The sequence below is a fragment of the Solanum dulcamara genome, chromosome 4 (genome assembly GCF_947179165.1).
Source record: "Solanum dulcamara chromosome 4, daSolDulc1.2, whole genome shotgun sequence".
Lineage (NCBI taxonomy): Eukaryota > Viridiplantae > Streptophyta > Magnoliopsida > Solanales > Solanaceae > Solanum > Solanum dulcamara.
The window spans coordinates 53752738-53771662 of NC_077240.1; positions in this window are offsets into that span (position 1 = coordinate 53752738).

An 18925-nucleotide genomic window follows, 5' to 3' on the forward strand; every position below is an offset into this window, starting at 1 on the left:
TTAAGTTGCACTTTAGTGTTCATGGAACCTATGTCCTTGTTTGTCTCCTCGACTAGGTCTTTAATTAGTTAAGGCGTTAACGAAAATTGGGAAGCACCTCCCCTATAATATGCCCTATCCGAATTTCCAATTACATCCCTAATCACTAAAGCCAACCAAAAACAACACCCTGCAGCATATATACACATAAAAGTTGGCAACATTACACAACACAAGCTCCAGACAACTTGCTGAAAATTATGATACCAAAATAGGATTTCTAGTCTTTATTTCATAAAACCTTTAATTATACAAAACGAGGGGTCATGTGGCTGCAATCAGAAGCACCCACACCTCATTTAGATTAATTTTAGGCCCTGCAACACACCCCCACACACCTGCTGCAGCACACCACAAGCACAATACTTTCCTTCGACGATAATTCAACTATAACGACTCCAATTTAGATTGTCTTTAACATCAAGCATTTCTATGACATTTTCACATTTCCATACACCTATAGGGCAAGTAACACACTCCATAACAACACCATAAATTCTAAATTGAAAGGAGAAACCTTACCTTATTCAAAATTAGCCAAAACTGCCAAATTGCAACTCGAAACTTCTCTAAATGCGCTGAAATTGAGAGGACTATTTGTATCGCTTCCTTGCTGCCCCAAAATGGAATTTTATGTTATAAAAAACCATTATATAACCGTGGTAAAATTTAAATAATTGATTCACAGAACGAAACTCGGAGGCTTACCTTGGCAGCCCCAAATCCGTAGCTCCCTCTTCTTGCCCTCCAACGTTTTTCTCTTCAAGTTTCTAAGTGTAGGGCTGAAGAATTGAATCCGTAGATATCGTAAGATACATATATACATCTCCACATGGTTGATAAATACCGTAGATAATTAATTCACAGAGAAAAATTGGAGAACTTACCTTTAATTCTTCAAAACCATGGTTGCCTTGCTTTTTTGTTCTTCACGTTTTTTTCCTCTCTTTGGATGAAGTTTTAGATAACAAATGAGGTCCTTAGTCACAATACATGTAGATATATGTTGCCTTAGGGGGTGACACATGTCATCTCCTAAGGGCGACATGTGTCCAGCCCCCATTGGGCCAACACATACATTCTGCCAATTAGGGGCTGCCACATGGTAGTGGGGTCCACCTCCCCCCAAGCAGGTGGGTCACCTACTTGAACCCAAGCAGGTGGGTCACCTACTTCCACGTGTCACTTCCCTACGCTACCACATGTCACTTCTCTATGTTGCCATGTGTCATTCTCTCCTCTTTCTCGTGGGTTCGTAATCTCATCTTATTTTAAGAATCCGTGTAATCCTTGCTACGTAAGCTTGGTATGTACTCAAGTAACTCAAGTATGTAAAACTTCTAAGTTGGTAGCTTACGTAGGTAAATCGAGTCCTACGACTTGTTACTTGGCGTCCAACTTCTTTCGGATTCTTACGACCCTATTTCCAACCTTGCCTACTACGGGGCATCACATTCTCCCTTCCTTGGAGTCATTTGATAGTGTCGTAGATTATCCGGTTCACATAATAACTTCTAAAAAGCTTAAGAGACATTCCGAGCTCAAGAGTGTGGGGTGTAACATCCTTCCCCCTTTAGAACATTCATCCCTGAATGTTAAATAAAACCTCCCTCACGACTTTATACAGATTGTAGGGAGATTCTTTGGTATTGCCATAATACATACTTTCATCCAAGTAATTAATATACGAGTTTCAGGAGTTGGGGATAGACATCGGGAATAGATACGAATACTTCTGTTTCCTGTCCTCTTCAATTTCCCAGGTCATCCCTTTTTTGGTTTTCGTTTTTCCATCATACATTGACGAAAGTCCCATCCTAGTTCGCAACCTTCTAATTTGCCGATCTAAGATAGCGATAGGTTGTTCCTCGTAGGATTCCATTTCCTGAACGTCATCTGTGGGACATACTCTGGGTGGCTCACCAGTAGCTTTATGAAGCATCCCTATCTAATCGACTGGGCGTATAGTTTTCCAATCAGGTGGTAAGCTCAACTTACTGCCAGCTTTGCCCACCTTACAATCAACTTGACAAGATCCAATGTATTTTGGTCTAAGTTTCCTTTTCTCACCGAATCTTATTACTCCCTTCCTGTGTAACCCTGTTATGAACACCTAATAATCAGTTTGAACTCTCCATATCGATGTCGATTATCTACATGTCACTTTTGCCGATTCTAGGCTGCTAGTCAATAGTTTGCTTAATCATATTTGGGCCTACTGACTTAATCTTTCTAACATCGATCCAATCAATATGAGACTTACACATCCTACCCCACCAGTCTTGTACGGGGTCATTGGGATACTGGAGTGGTAGCCATTATGGTAGGCAACTCGATAAGTGATGGATAATCATCCCAGCTACCTTCGAAGTTAACAACACCAGCTCGCGACATATCTTCTAGCGTCTAATAATGCGCTCAGTCTGTCCAGTAGTTTGAGGGAAAATGCAGTACTAAGACCTACTTGTGTTCTCGATCTCTTCTTGGTCTAATCTCTAGACATTAATTATAATTAAAGTCCCTCTATATAAGATAATAGCTGGGGAAACCTCATGGAGTCTTCCTACCTCCTTGACCTATAACTTTGCATAGTTTTAACTACGTAGGTAGGTTTGATTGAAAGCAAATGGGCTGATAATGAGTCTACTCACAATAATACCTATAGTACCCTCCTCTCGCAGAGTATAAAATAGGTTTGTAATGACGTTGATAATTTGGGACTCCTTAGTCTCGTATAGTCCTTCTCGACTCTTCTCAAAACTTTAACTGGCACTCTACCTTTTGGGTTTTGTTTTTCCATCCTCAGAGTTGGTTTTCTTAGTCGTTTTGTGCCCCGTCTATCATTACCTGATATAGTTTCGAAGGAATTTGACATATAAGTTTGCCATATTTTGGTAACCAGTTAGTTCCGCTCCTCTTGGTTAAATCATTTCATGATTTCCTTACCTCAGCTTGTCCCAACTTGTAACCCTTTAAATATGTCATCTCGTATCATCCTTTACTTTTATGAGAATACGAGAGGGTGCTCACCTTAATCCGAGAAATACCTTAGCATTGTCTCGCTAGGTCTGGTGTATTACCTTGTCATTTTCCCCCTTATCCTGCAATCAGTATCGGGATAGACCTTTGTTCCAACCGTGACCACGCCTTACCTTGCCCTTGATACTAATTTCATCCCGACAGTTTGGCTAATCCTATCTTCGTAGCTTTTGGTGGGTATCCAAAATATCATAATTGCCTTGTCATTATTAAGCCCCTATTCCTTTTATCATGCACTTATTCACTTAGCCTGATGCTTATACATACATATCTGTAGGTTGCACAACCATTCGGACACAACTTGTAGAAGGTAGACGTAGTCTTTCCGTCTCCTGGTTCATTCTACTGTACACATCTTACTCACATTGGAACTTGCTTGTCCTATCTTGTTATACTTCTTTCTTCCCCCCACATTCACCCTTTACTCTTCTCATCTCCTACCATAGGAGGTGTTCTATTCCTTTTTCTTGGTTATTTATCTATCACAATATCATTTGCGACCAACTCTATAGCTATTATGTTGGCTTTTAGTTTAGCATGATGTCATTATACTTCGTAGTGTTTCTTGAGTTATTCGATATCCTTTTATTGCTATACCCTTTTCTTTTCATACGCATTCACCTTCTAGCATTATGTCATTCAAGGTCTTGTTAAAAACTTCTTAACACTACCTTACATAGTATTCTAACTTCTATCCAACTATTGACGACTTCTAGATCTTCCTAACTTGGTTCAGCAAGGGATCTTATTGAAGTTTAAGCATACATCTCAAATATGTTGGCATATCAATTGCCTCTATCTTACCCTTGTAGTTTTCTCACTTGCTTCCCCCTTTTAAAGGGTACTTACACCTTTATCTGCTTGTACCTTGTTCTATGTCTCTATGTCTAGTCTTAATTTTGTCCATGTAATGACCCAACCCCATAGGTTGCGACTGGGGTCCGACCTGGACCCCCCGTATACATATTTATATCAGTTGTGGTCAAGTCGTATTATAGATACGTAATGCATATAAATCAAGTGTAGTCAAACCGAACTACAAACAACATGATGCGTACATGAGAACCCCCATGCATTATAGCATTTCATATATCTGTAGCCTCTTTCATTTACATGATAATATGAAAGGGCACGCAAGTCGACGAGGCTGTCATAGCATAATAACACGTATAATACATCATATAGACCCAACTGAAATAAACTGACATACACAACCCACATATACATGTCTGCAGACCTCTAACAATATTACTGACAACATATGGTGGGACAGGGCCCCCACCGTACCCCTGAATAACATGTCCTAAGCTGACGACATCAATGACTAGTGCCAAAAACTAGGCTCCGAGATAATGGAGCCTCTTCCAGCTGAGCTGAACGAAATCCTAAGTTGACGAACTCCCAAAACCTGCCTCTGTATCTACGGGCATGAAATACAGCCCCTGAGAGAAGAGGGTCAGTACATATGTAGTGAGTATGTAAAACATAACACAACTAGAAGTATCGCTGAAATAGAGAAGCAGGGGATAAAATGTTATACAAGGAACCTGTACCTGTACTCTGTGATTTATAAAAGCATGCATGCTGAAATTATACCATATAGCCAGCCCTATCAGGGATCTGGTGAATACATCTATGAAACCATCATAGACCCAGTGCCATTACCTGTTACGACCCAACCCCGTGGGCCGCGATTGGGGTCCGACCTTGACCCCCATTTACGTAACTGTCGACTACAGTCAAATTGGACTATGTATAACATGATACTGCTCACAAAAACCTCAATGGGTTAAAACATTTTCATGTTCATATAGCCTCCTAGATATAGGAACCAAACACATGAACCCAGTGGGTGATAAAATATTCATACACGTGTGGCCTCTTTCATTTGCATCATCTAATGAAAGGGAAAGCCAGCCGATAAGGCTGCCACAACATAATATCTTTTACAATATATCGCATAGGCATAACCGAAATAAACTCCTAAACAACCCACACACATATGTCTACAAACCTCTAAGAATGGTAACAGCAACATATGGCGGGACAGGGCCCCTGCCGTACCCCTGGACAAATAAATATATACATATCAAACAACCAGCATCAAAAGTTAGGCTCCGAAATAGTGGAGCACTCCCAACATCGCTGAGTGGAAACCCTAAGCCGGCGGACTTCCAAAATGAACATATGTACCTGCGGGCATGAAACGCAGCCCCCCAGATAACGGGGGGTCAGTACGATATATGTACTGAGTATATAAAGCATGGACTGTAACTAGTAAAGCCATTACCAAAACAGAATGTGCAAAAATGAGCAAACTATCCAGAATACCAAAATGCTTTTCATAACCACGGATAATGTATGCAGAGAAACATATGCCATATCCGATCCCATTATGGGACTCGATGAAAAAATACAAAATGTGGTCGCCGCCCCATCACTGGCGCCACATCACATCATAACTCCAGAGTAGGGAATATCTCCATAACAGATCATATCATATCAGATGGTCATATCAAATCATATCATATCATAGGTATACATGGCACATCATAACTCCATAATTCCCATGTACAGGTTGTACCTGCCCCCTCACGTCGGGGCATGGCGAACAAAGCAGAAAAGTATGCATGATAACAAAACCTGGCCCGGGCTCGGTGAAAGAAGCATTGAGGCATCCACGAGTGGAGTAGTGAGAAACCAAATGCAATTTAAATCATATTTGAGACTCGATGGAATAATCAAAATAAGCTATCATTCAAAATCCAGACAAGGATCATATCAAGTACTTTTTGAAAGTTACTATGGGTTATATCAAAATAGAACTTTTGGGAATTATATAAACATATCAAGGCATAACAAAATATCTTTTGGAAGTTGAGAAGTTGGCCATTCTAGCGGCTTTACGAATAGGAACTTCTTTAAAATCATATGAAAGTTATATACTTGTTTCTTAAAATCCACGCCGAAAAGGAATATTAGCTTTATATACTTATGTCAGAGAAATGCTAAAAGAAAGTATAAGCCTTACATACGTATGCCAAAACATGCCAAAAGAAAGAAACGTTAGCTTTACATACTTATACCAAAACATGCCAAAAGAAGGAATAACTTTACATACTTATACCAAAACATGCCAAAAGAAGGAATAACTTTACATACCTGTTACGGGTTACTTTTTATCCCGTTCGTCTCGTCGTTATTTAAACCTAAGTAACATAAAAGCAATATGAGTATCAACCCTTCTTAACTTTCCAGCATCTTAGGTTACACCTTATTATTAATGGAGTATATTTCCTTAGTCGTTTCCTCGACTAGTCCTTTAGTTTGTTAAGGCGTTAACGAAAATTGGGCAGCACCTCCCCTATAATGTGCCCTATCCAAATTTCCAATTAGGTCCCTAAGACCTACAGCCAACCAACAACAATAAACTGCAGCAACTCAGACCAACAATATATAATATATACTCCAAACGACCTATCCAAAATACGATATCAAAATGAAGTTTCTAGTTTCCATTTTTGTCAAATCTTTAACCGTGCGAAGCGGGGGTCGTGTGGATGAAACCAGCATCTCCCCCACCTCATTTAGAACATGTTTAGGACCTGAAACCACAAGCCACACCCCTGCAGCAGCACCTCACAAGAACAACACTTTGTTTCGACAACAATTCAACTATAACGACTACAAATTAGTTTATTCCGAACGCCAAGTATTTCTAAGCCATTTTCATATTTCCAGCAACCAATAGGTCGTGTAACACCCTTTATAACAATGCCATAAAGTCCAACTTAAAAGAATAAACCTTACCTTACCCGAAATTGGCCAAAATTGTCAAGTCGCACCTCGGAACTTCTCTAGACGTGCTGAAATTAGGAGGACTGTTTGTATGACTTCCTTGCTGCCACAAATTGAAATTTTTGGTTGTAAAACACTATTATATAACCTTGTAACACCTCAAATAATTAATTCACGGAACAAAACTCATAGGCTCACCTTTTGGAGACCAAACCCGTAACCCTCTCTTTTTGGCTTTCTAAGTTTTCCTTCAACTTTTTCTTGTTTGTTCCAAGTGTAAAATTGAAACCATGGTTCCGTAGGCATACTAAGACACATATATACACCTCCACATGTTTAAGAAACACTGTATATACTTAATTTATGGAGCAAAAGTGGAAGCTTACCTTTGTTTTCCTTGTTGCCGCCATAACACTCTCTCTTAACCTTAGGTTGTTTTTTTCTCCCTTTTGTTCACGTTTTTGGCTGAAATTCTGGATAAGTGAATGACTAAGAGTCATTTTAACATGTATATATGGGATGCCTTGGAGGTGACACGTGTCAGCCCCTTAGGGTGACACGTGTCGAGCCATAATTGGCCACTGTATCATGCTGCCAACTAGGGGCTGCCATGTGGCAGTGGGGTCCACCACCCCCCCAAGCAGGTGGGTCACCTTCTTGCTTGAGGTGCTGCCACGTGTCGCTTCTTCATTGGCTACCACGTGTCGTCTTTTTTTCCCTTCCTCGCGGGCTCGTAATCTCGTCTTATTTTTTGTACCTATGTAATCCGTGCTACGTAAGTTTGATATATGCTTAAGTAGCTCAAGTGCATATGACTTTTAACTTAGTAGCTTACATAGGTAAATCGAGTCCTACGACTCATTACTTGGCCTCCAATTCCTTTCGGACTCTTATGATTTCATCTCCAACCTTCTCTACTATGGGGTATTACATCCTCCCTTCGTTGGAGTCATTCAATAGTGTCGTAGCATATATGGTTCATATGATAATGTCCAAGGAACTTATGAGACATTCCGAGTTTTAAAAGCGTGGGGTGTAACATCACCACCTTATTACAATACATCATCATATATATACATACGTGCGCTAGCCTTCTAGTGAGGGACTCAGTAAATAATGTAGTGAACTGTGCGTGAGATCCTGCCCTAACCCGAGACTCAGTGATAAAAGGGGTTACAGTATGCACGAGTAGAGTAGTGAGTAACCATATGCAATTTAAAACATTACCAGATACTTGACTGTATAAGAAGATTAAGCTTTTGTCTAAGGACCTGAGTAGCGGTGTAACCATCTCGAGTATCCTCTAAATGCCATTATGGGCTACGTCAGTTGTAATCTCAGGGACCCTAGACATGTACCAACGTAAGGCCAAGTCACTTATGGAATCAGAAACACTTGTTATCATATAGTCTTTAAGACTTGGAGCCTGTACATTTGGTACCTTTTTAACATATAGAAGTTTCATGGGAAATAACTCAACTACTATAGGAGTTCAATATTTAGAAGTAAATAAGAGATGCTTAAGAATGGAATTACCCTAGAGCTCATATCATATTTAATTTAAAACTAAGACATGCCAAAAAAGAAAAAGAGAATAAGCTCTATATTGTTATGCCCCGTACTTTGGTACTTCGGAATGCTTTCTTAAGCTTCTTAAAAATTGCCACGTGACTTAGATTGTCTACCACGCTATCAAATAACTCTAAGGGAAGGAGAATAAGATACCCCATAATAGGAAAGATTGGAAATAGGGTTATAAGAATTCAGAAGGAATTGGAGGCCAAGTAATGAGTCGTAGGACTTGATCTACTTGCATAATCTACCAACTTGGATGTCCTACGTAATTAAGCTACTTGAGTATACATCGAGCTTAAGTAGCAAGGAATGCATAGGCTCTTGAAGTAAGACGAGATTATGGATCTACGGAAGGAAAATAAGGAAACGATGCGCCTACTCGAAGCAAGTAGGTGATGCACCTACTTGGACAAGTAGGTGATGCACCTACTTAGGCTTAAGTAGGTGATGCAGCAGCTTGGGGTGGATCTCACTGCCACATGGCAGTATGTGATTGGCCGTATGGGTTGAGGTGGCACCCTAGGAGGCTGCCACATGTCACCCTAGGGGGATGTCATGTGTCACCTTCTAAAGAGGTACATATATATGTCTTATGATGACTATTAACTCATTCTTCATCCAAAATTTCAGCAAACATAGAGAGAAAAGAGAGCAGCCACGGTTTAAGAGAAACTAAGATAAGTTTCTAATTTTCTCTCCATGAATTAATTATTTACGACATTCCTCAACAATATGAAGGTGTATATATGTGTGTTATATGGCTCATAATCTGATTCTCATCCAAATTCCAGCCAAGAACAAGAGAGAAAATGCTAGGGAACAAACCCATTTTTGAATTAAATTGCTGTTAGTAATACAAGTATAACTCCTTGTGTAAGGCTTCATTTCATGTGATTCAAGATGTTTTGGAAATATATTTGATAGGGACATAACTTTCATTTAGCCTATAAAATCCATTTTAGCTTTTCTCTGCTCGAAAAAGGGTGGTGAAGCATGGGGGAGCTGCTACCCAGATTTTGTCTTAGAAATGTTACAAGGACTGCTGTTGGTATTTTGGGCATATCGTTTTGTACAAAACTTCTGTAGGGGTAATTTGAAATTGTATGCGGCCCTAAGACACATGTCTATAACTTTCATTGAGGACACAAATCCTGTTTACCTCAATTACCCCTTCGAAACTAACCAACAATACAAGATAGTAGGCTGTCCAGAATTCACGTTTTGAAAATTTTGGCGAGTTTGGCGAGTTTGATGAGTTTAGGTTAAGGTAAGGGTTTTCCATCCAATTTGAAGTTTATGGTGTGGTTATTAAGTGTGTTAGATGTTGTGTAAGTGGCTGGAAATAGGTAAATTCCATAAATATGCTTGACGTTCGAAACAAACAAAATTGGAGTTGCTATAGTTAAATTGCAGTTGAAGCAAGGTGTTGTGCTTGTGGTGTGTGGATGCAGGTGCGTGGTGATGTATTGCAGGGACTAAAAGTGTTCTAAAATAGGTGGGGAAGCTTCTGGTTGAAGGCACACGAACCTCCGCTTCGTACGGTTAAAATGTTTTTCGAACTAGAAACTAAAAACCCTATTTTGGTATCGTAGCTTTGAGCGAGTCGCTTGGAGTTTGTATTATGTAATGTTGAAGTGAATTTCTTGTATATATGCTGCAGGTTTTTGTTGTTGGTTGGCGGTATTGCTTAGGGATATAATTGGAAATTTGGATAGGGCATGTTATAGGGGAGGTTCTGCCCAATTTCCGTTAACGCCTTAACTAGTTAAGGAACTAGTCGAGAAGGCGAGCGAGGAAATGAATGTTGTGAATACTCGTAGGTAATATAAGATGCTGGAAAAATCTAAGGTGGTTGATATTCGTATTGATTCCATGTTAAATAGTTTTGGAGGACGATGATGAGAACGTGATTAAAAGAAGTCCATAAAAGGTATGTAAAGCTATTCCTTCTTTTGGCATGTTTTGGTAAAAGTATGTAAAGCCTATCTGTTCTTTCTTTTGGGCATGTCCTAGATCTATGTGACAAGTGATATGTGTATGAAGCTTGGGGTAACTCTATTCATGAGCTCTGAACATGATTCATGATTCATAATTTGTGTTCACTGTTGAATGTTAAGACTCTTAAAGTAGTTAAGCTTCCATTACTCAAGTCTTCTATATGCTGAGAAATAGTGTATGTAAAGTTATTCTTCCTCTCTTTTGGCATGACTTAGATGTAAGTATTATGTATATGAAGTTTGAAGTTATTCCACTCTTAAAACTCTGAGGGTGAGTTAAGACTCTTGTTCACTTTCTACTGATTAGAACTCCTGTAACAAGTTGAGTCATTACTTTTCAAGTCTTCCATGTGATAGAAAGTGGTGCATGTAAAGCTTGTATTTTCCTGCTTCTAAAAAGACTAGACTAAAGGTGCTATAGGATATGGATTTGGATATAGCCCCATTTATAGATTCTGGATGTAACTCATGACTTATAGACACTTTTGAATGATAAAGGCCTTGAAGTAGTTGAACGACGACCCTTGAGCCTCCTATAGGTTGAATAGGGTTGGGATGTGTAAGCTCCTATACATAAGGGCTCTTGAACATGCTTTATGATGATATCTAAGGGAAGTTTGATATGTTACAGAGTTTTGCGTGCACGTATATTCATTATGATATATATGGATCGGGTCGAACGTACCTCAGCACATTTTGCTATATAAGGATTGGGTCGTACGTTCCACGACAAGTTATGTATTATACGGATCCGACCATCGTACCTCGGTATTATTATGCATTATACGGATCGGGCTGTCGTACCTCAGCATCATCATGTAATATATAGATCGGGCCGTCGTACCTCGGCATTATCATGTGATATATGGATTGGGTCGTCGTTTCTTGGCATGTCCTTATTGTATACATGGATCGGGCTGTATGTCCCACAGTGCTATTAATATGCATACGCCTATCATGATAGATGACGTGTTTTAACACCAAGTCCCCAAGTGGGCCATATATGGTACGTGATAATGGTATACATGACTTCATTTTATGAGATGCAGGTACAGTACCCTATTAAATGCTATACTTGGTTTCCTGCATCCCTGTTTCAGTTGTTATCTCAGTTATGTATGCTTATATACTCAGTACATGTATCGTACTGACCCTCCTTTCTTTGGGGGGGCTGCGTTTCATGCCCGCAGGTATAGATGTTCATTTTAGAGATCCGCCAACTTAGGATTTTCGCTCAGCTAAGTTGGAAGTGCTCCACTGTTTTGGAGCCTGGCTTTTGGGTACTGGTCCTGCGATGTATATATTTGTTTATGCAGGGGTACGGCGGGGGCCCTATCCTGCCATATATTGTCGTTCCTATTCATAGAGATCTGTAGACATATGTGTGTGAGTTATTTAGGAGTTTATTTCGGTTATTCCTATGCGATATGTTGTAAAAGCTATTATGTGGTGGTAGCCTTGTCGGCTGGCTTTCCCTTTCATGACATGATGCAAATGAAAGAGGCTACATGTGTATGAATATTTTATCACCCACTAGGTTCATGTGTTTGGTTCCTATATCCAGGAGGCTATGTGAAAATGAAAAAGTTTTAACTCATTGAGGTTTCTGAGCAGTATCACGTTATACATTGTCCAATTTGACTATAGTCGACAGATAGGTACAGCATATTGAAATTCCTTATACTAACCTTTGACTTCTATAGAAGGACAGCATCGAAAGTAGAAAGTGACTGATGATATTGGAAGTCACAAAGCACGCAGGTAAGCAAAGGCACGAAAGACATATGTCAAGTAAGGTGTTGAAGTACGATTGACATATAAGGTTTAAAAGTGAAAGGAAAAGTAAACGGGAAAGTGCAACAGGTGCAGTTCAAATGGACATATGAGGTAAGTCCATTTTCATACTATTGATATTGAGCGCCCTGTGTGGCTGCGATATGATGCGATATGAATATATATGTTGGCTCTGTGAGGCATTGTTGGCATTTTCTGCGTTTAGATGTTGAGTTGGTAAGAAATACAAAGGAAACTCTATCCAAACCTCCCTAGAAATAAAAGAAGAATGAGATACAGGGTTGTAGTATGCCTTGTCCATAATAAGAATGAGATGTTACTAAACTACGAGTATGGTAAACCTCAAGAAATAAGTTAATTGCTGAATCGATGGCAATAAAAACTAGAAGGTTGATACTGGTATGGTAAAACGCAGTTGGAAAAGACTTATGATCCAAAGAAAATGATTTAGAGAAGACTGATAGATCTGGATAGAATGATATACTGAGGTGCCGACTGAATTGATACACAGGAGTAAACTATGACGAGTTATAGTTAAAGAAAGTAACAATATGATTAAGATAGGAGTACAAGAAAAAAAAATTGTGACGGATGTGAAGTATTAATAAGACAGCTTGTGAGACATTAAGGATGATATTAACTAAGATGGGTAAGTAACCCATAGTAAGAATCTTTAATGAGGTTAAGAAGTGTCATACTATGAGGTTGAATGTGAACAGGATATCAAGTGAATGTAACAAAGATCGTTATGAGAATAAGTAAAGCCTAGTAATGAAATAACTAAAGGATATGACATGGTTTGTGGAAAAATAGAAAAGCAAACAGAGAATTAATAAGAAGGCTTACACAGATTTATAGGGAAGGTTCAGAATAAAAGGTCAAGTGGTAACGAAAGTAAAGGTTAGTAACAATACAGGAGGAATGCCAGAAATGACTGGTATACTAAGAACAAATAGAGGTAAACATAAGATGTTTTGAAAACGAGAAATGAAAGGACTACTAAAGGAAGCACTTAAGATGGATATGATTAATTAAGTATGAGTATCGAACAAAAATGGAAATAGACAACTACGAACTAAAGATGTAGTGCGATGAAAAGGTGATAAGACAAGACTACTATTAGAATGAAGTTGATATGGTTTTAAATAAGATTAGAAGTTAGCATCAGGTACACAACAAGGGTGAAAGCTTATGGGGCATAAAGAAGTATTATGTATACGTGACTCCACCTGGGAGAATAGTGAGATCCTTTAAAGATAAGGGAATGTAGATTTGAAGAACAACTGATGCATTGCGAACTAGGGACATGGCTTCCGTCAAAGTCTTGTGACAAAATAAGAATAAAGAAGAGTTGACCTGGAAAGCTGAAGAAGAGATGGAAAAGAAATATATGTACGTGCTCCCTACGTCTACAGGAAGTCTAAACTCCTGGGTTAGTTGAATTGATGAATAAAAGGGTCTACGGATGAAAACCATTATGGAGAATTCCTAAAGTCCTCGTATGACCTAATGAGCTTAGTTAACATTCGAGGACGAATGTTCTAAAAGGGGGAAGGATGTTATGCCCCGTACTTTGGTACTTCAGAATGCTTTCTTAAGCTTCTTAAAAGTTGCCACGTGACTTAGATTGTCTACCACGCTATCAAATAACTCTAAGGGAAGGAGAATGAGATACCCCATAATAAGGAAGATTGGAAATAGGGTTATAAGAATTCAAAAGGAGTTGGAGGCCAAGTAATGAGTCGTAGGACTCGATCTACTTGCATAATCTACCAACTTGGATGTCCTACATAATTAATCTACTTGAATATACGTCTAGCTTAAGTAGCAAGGAATGCATAGGCTCTTGAAGTAAGACGAGATTATGGACCTACGAAAGGGAAATAAGAAAACGACGCGCCTACTCGAAGCAAGTAGGTGATGCACCTACTTGGAAAAGTAGGTGATGCACCTACTTAGGCTTAAGTAGGTGATGCAGAAGCTTGGGGTGGATCCCACTGCCACATGGCAGCATGTGATTGGCCATATGGGTTGAGGTGGGACCCTAGGAGGCTGCCACATGTCACCCTAGGGGGCTGCCACATGGAACCTTCTAAAGAGGTACATATATATGTCTTATGATGACTATTAATTCATTCTTCATCCAAAATTTCAGCAAACATAGAGAGAAAAGAGAGCAGCCACGGTTTAAGAGAAACTAAGGTAAGTTTCTAATTTTCCCTCCGTGAATTAATTATTTACCGTGTTCCTCAACAACATGGAGGTGTATATATGTGTGTTATATGGCTCATAATATGATTCTCATCCAAATTTCAGCCAAGAACAAGAGAGAAAACGTGAGAGATAGAAAGAGAGAAAACGCTAGGGAACAGACCCGTTTTTGAATTAAACTGTTGTTAGTAATACAAGTATAACTCCTTGTGTAAGGCTTCATTTCATGTGATTCAAGATGTTTTGGAAATATATTTGATAGGGATATAACTTTCATTTATCCTATAAAATCCATTTTAGCTTTTCTCTGCTCGAAAAAGGGTGGTGAAGCATGGGGGAGCTGCTGCCCAGATTTTGTCTTAGAAATTCTACAAGGACTGCTATTGGTATTTTGGGCATATCATTTTGTACAAAACTTCTGAAGGGGTAATTTGAAATTCTATGAGACCCTAAGACACATGTCTATAACTTTCATTGAGGACACAAATCCTATTTACCTCAATTACCCCTTCGAAACTAACCAACAATACAAGATAGTAGGCTGTCCAGAATTCACGTTTTGATAATTTTGGCGAGTTTGGCGAGTTTGATGAGTTTAGGTTAAGGTAAGGGTTTTCCATCCAATTTGAAGTTTATGGTGTGGTTATGAAGTGTATTAGATGTTGTGTAAGTGGCTGGAAATAGGTAAATTCCATAAATATGCTTGACGTTCGAAACAAACAAAATTGGAGTTGCTAGAGTTAAATTGTAGTCGAAGCAAGGTGTTGTGCTTGTGGTGTGAGGATGCAGGTGCATGGTGATGTGTTGCAGGGACTAAAAGTATTCTAAAATAGGTGGGGAAGCTTCTTGTTGAAGGCACACGACCCTCCTCTTCGTACGGTTAAAATGTTTTACGAACTAGAAACTAAAAACCCTATTTTGGTATCGTAGCTTTGAGCGAGTCGCTTGGAGTTTGTATTATGTAATGTTGAAGTGAATTTCTTGTATATATGCTGCAGGTTTTTGTTGTTGGTTGGCGGTATTGCTTAGGGATGTAATTGGAAATTTGGATAGGGCATGTTATAGGAGAGGTTCTGCCCAATTTCCGTTAACGCCTTAACTAGTTAAGGAACTAGTCGAGAAGGCGAGCGAGGAAATGAATGTTGTGAATACTCGTAGGTAATATAAGATGCTGGAAAAATCTAAGGTGGTTGATATTCGTATTGATTCCATGTTAAATAGGTTTGGAGGATGATGATGAGAACGTGATTAAAAGAAGTCCATAAAAGGTATGTAAAGCTATTCCTTCTTTTGGCATGTTTTGGTAAAAGTATGTAAAGCCTATCTGTTGTTTCTTTTGGGCATGTCCTAGATCTATGTGACAAGTGATATGTGTATGAAGCTTGGGGTAACTCTATTCATGAGCTCTGAACATGATTCATGATTCATAATTTGTGTTCACTGTTGAATGTTAAGACTCTTAAAGTAGTTAAGCTTCCATTACTCAAGTCTTCTATATGCTGAGAAATAGTGTATGTAAAGTTATTCTTCCTCTCTTTTGGCATTACTTAGATGTAAGTATTATGTATATGAAGTTTGAAGTTATTCCACTCTTAAAACTCTAAGGGTGAGTTAAGACTCTTGTTCACTTTCTACTGATTACAACTCCTGTAACAAGTTGAGTCATTACTTTTCAAGTCTTCCATGTGATAGAAAGTGGTGCATGTAAAGCTTGTATTTTCCTGCTTCTAAAAAGACTAGACTAAAGGTGCTATAGGATATGGATTTGGATATAGCCCCATTTATAGATTCTGGATGTAACTCATGACTTATAGACACTTTTGAATGATAAAGGCCTTGAAGTAGTTGAACGACGACCCTTGAGCCTCCTATAGGTTGAATAGGGTTGGGATGTGTAAGCTCCTATACATAGGGGCTCTTGAACATGCTTTATGATGATATCTAAGGGAAGTTTGATATGTTACAGAGTTTTGCGTGCACGTATATTCATTATGATATATATGGATCGGGTCGAACGTACCTCAGCACATTTTGCTATATAAGGATTGGGTCGTACGTTCCACGACAAGTTATGTATTATACGGATCCGACCATCGTACCTCGGTATTATTATGCATTATACGGATCGGGCTGTCGTACCTCAGCATCATCATGTAATATATAGATCGGGCCGTCGTACCTCGGCATTATCATGTGATATATGGATTGGGTCGTCGTTCCTTGGCATGTGTTTGCTGTATACATGGATCGGGCTGTACGTCCCACAGTGCTAATAATATGCATACGCCTATCATGATAGATGATTTGTTTATAACACCGAGTCCCCAAGCGGGCCGGATATGGTACGTGATAATGGTATACATGACTTCATTTTATTAGATGCAGGTACAGTACCCTATTAAAACCTATACTTGGTTTCCTGTATCCCTGTTGCAGATGTTATCTCAGTTATGTATGCTTATATACTCAGTACATGTATCGTACTGACCCCCTTTCTTTGGGGGGCTGCATTTCATTCCCGCAGGTACAGATGTTCATTTCGGAGATCTGCCAGCTTAGGATTTCCGCTCAGCTAAGTTGGAAGTGCTCCACTATTTTGGAGCCTGGCTTTTGGGTACTGGTCCTGCGATGTATATATTTGTTTATGCAGGGGTACGGCGGGGGGCATGTCCTGCCATATGTTGTCGTTCCTATTCTTAGAGGTCTGTAGACATATGTGTGTGGGTTATTTAGGAGTTTATTTCGGTTATGCCTATGCAATATGTTGTAAAAGCTATTATGTGGTGGAAGCCTTGTCGGCTGGCTTTCCCTTTCATGACATGATGCAAATGAAAGAGGCTACACATGTATGAATATTTTATCACCCACTGGGTTCATGTGTTTGGTTCCTATATCCAGGAGGTTATGTGAACATGAAAAAGTTTTAACCCATTGAGGTTTTTGTGAGCAGTATCACGTTATACATAGTCCAATTTGACTATAGTCGACAGATAGGTACACGGGGGTCCAGGTCGGACCCTCATCGCGGCCTACGGGGTTGGGTCGTGATATATATAGTCTATACTTCCCTTCGTGTGGTCATCATTACATAATTTGTACCCGGCCTATCTTGGGGCTCAATGAGCAACTATGGCATCATAATCTCATTTTCATACCAAGTACATATCAAAAGAAGGGAGAGATAGCTTTCCACACACTATTTTTTAACATTTAAAAGCCTTAACAGGCAATACTCTATTCTTGCAGGACTTTTGATATTAAGCAGTGAACAGGGATTTTGAGGCGTACTTGGAGTTCAAGGAATGGAATTATCCCTTCACTTCACATACAATTCACTTAAGTCTAAAACATGCCAAAAGGAAAGAAAGATAACTTTACATACTTATTCCAAAAACATGCCAAGAGAAAGCTTCACATACCTCGTACGGGTTAGTCTTTGTCACGTTTGCCTCATCTTCTGTTGAACCTATTCAACATGGAAGTAATACAAATATCAACCACTTTTGATTTTCCAGCACCTTAAGTTGCACCTTAGTATTCATGGAACCTATTTCCTTGTTCGCCTCCTCGACTAGTTCTTTAATTGGTTAGGGCGTTAACAAAAATTGGGCAGCACCTCCCCTATAACCCTTCAGCATATATATATATAAAACACGGCAACATTACACAACACAAGCTTCAAATCACTTGCTGAAAATTTTGATACCAAAATAGGATTTCTAGTCTTTATTTCGCAAAACCCTTAATTATACAAAATGAGGGGTAGTGTTGCTGCAACCAGAATCACCCACGCCCCTTTTATAATGCATTTAGTCCCTGAAAAACACCCCCACACACCTACAATAGCACACCACAGGCACAACACTTCACTTCGACGATAATTCAACTATAACGACTCTAATTTAGCTTGTCTTCAACGTCAAGCATTTCTATGATGTTTTCACATTTCCAGCCACTTACACAACATATAATACACTTATTAACAACACCATAAACTCCAAATTGAAAGGAAAGGTCTTACCTTGCCCGAAATTGGCCAAACTCGCCCAAAACTCACTTCAGAAACTTCTTGAAGTGCTGAATTAGGGCAGACTATTTGTGTCCCTTTACCGCTATCCAAAATTGGAATTTTATGTTATTAAACACCATTATATAACCATGGGATACCTTAAATAATTAATTCATGGAACGAAATCAGACCTTACCTTTTTCTTGAAGAAAACCCGTAGCTCCCTTATTTGACCATCTAGGTTTTTCTCTTCAAGTTTCTCCTATCTTTTCCAAGTGTTAAGCTGAAGAAATGATTCTATAGGCATCACAATACATATATATACATATCCACATGATTAAGGAATACCGTAGATAATTAATTCGCGGAGAAAAATTGGAGAACTCACCTTGAACTTCTTCTAAGCCATGGCTGCCTCTTTCTTTCCCACCAAAGTTTTTTTCTCTTTGTTTGGCTGAAGTTG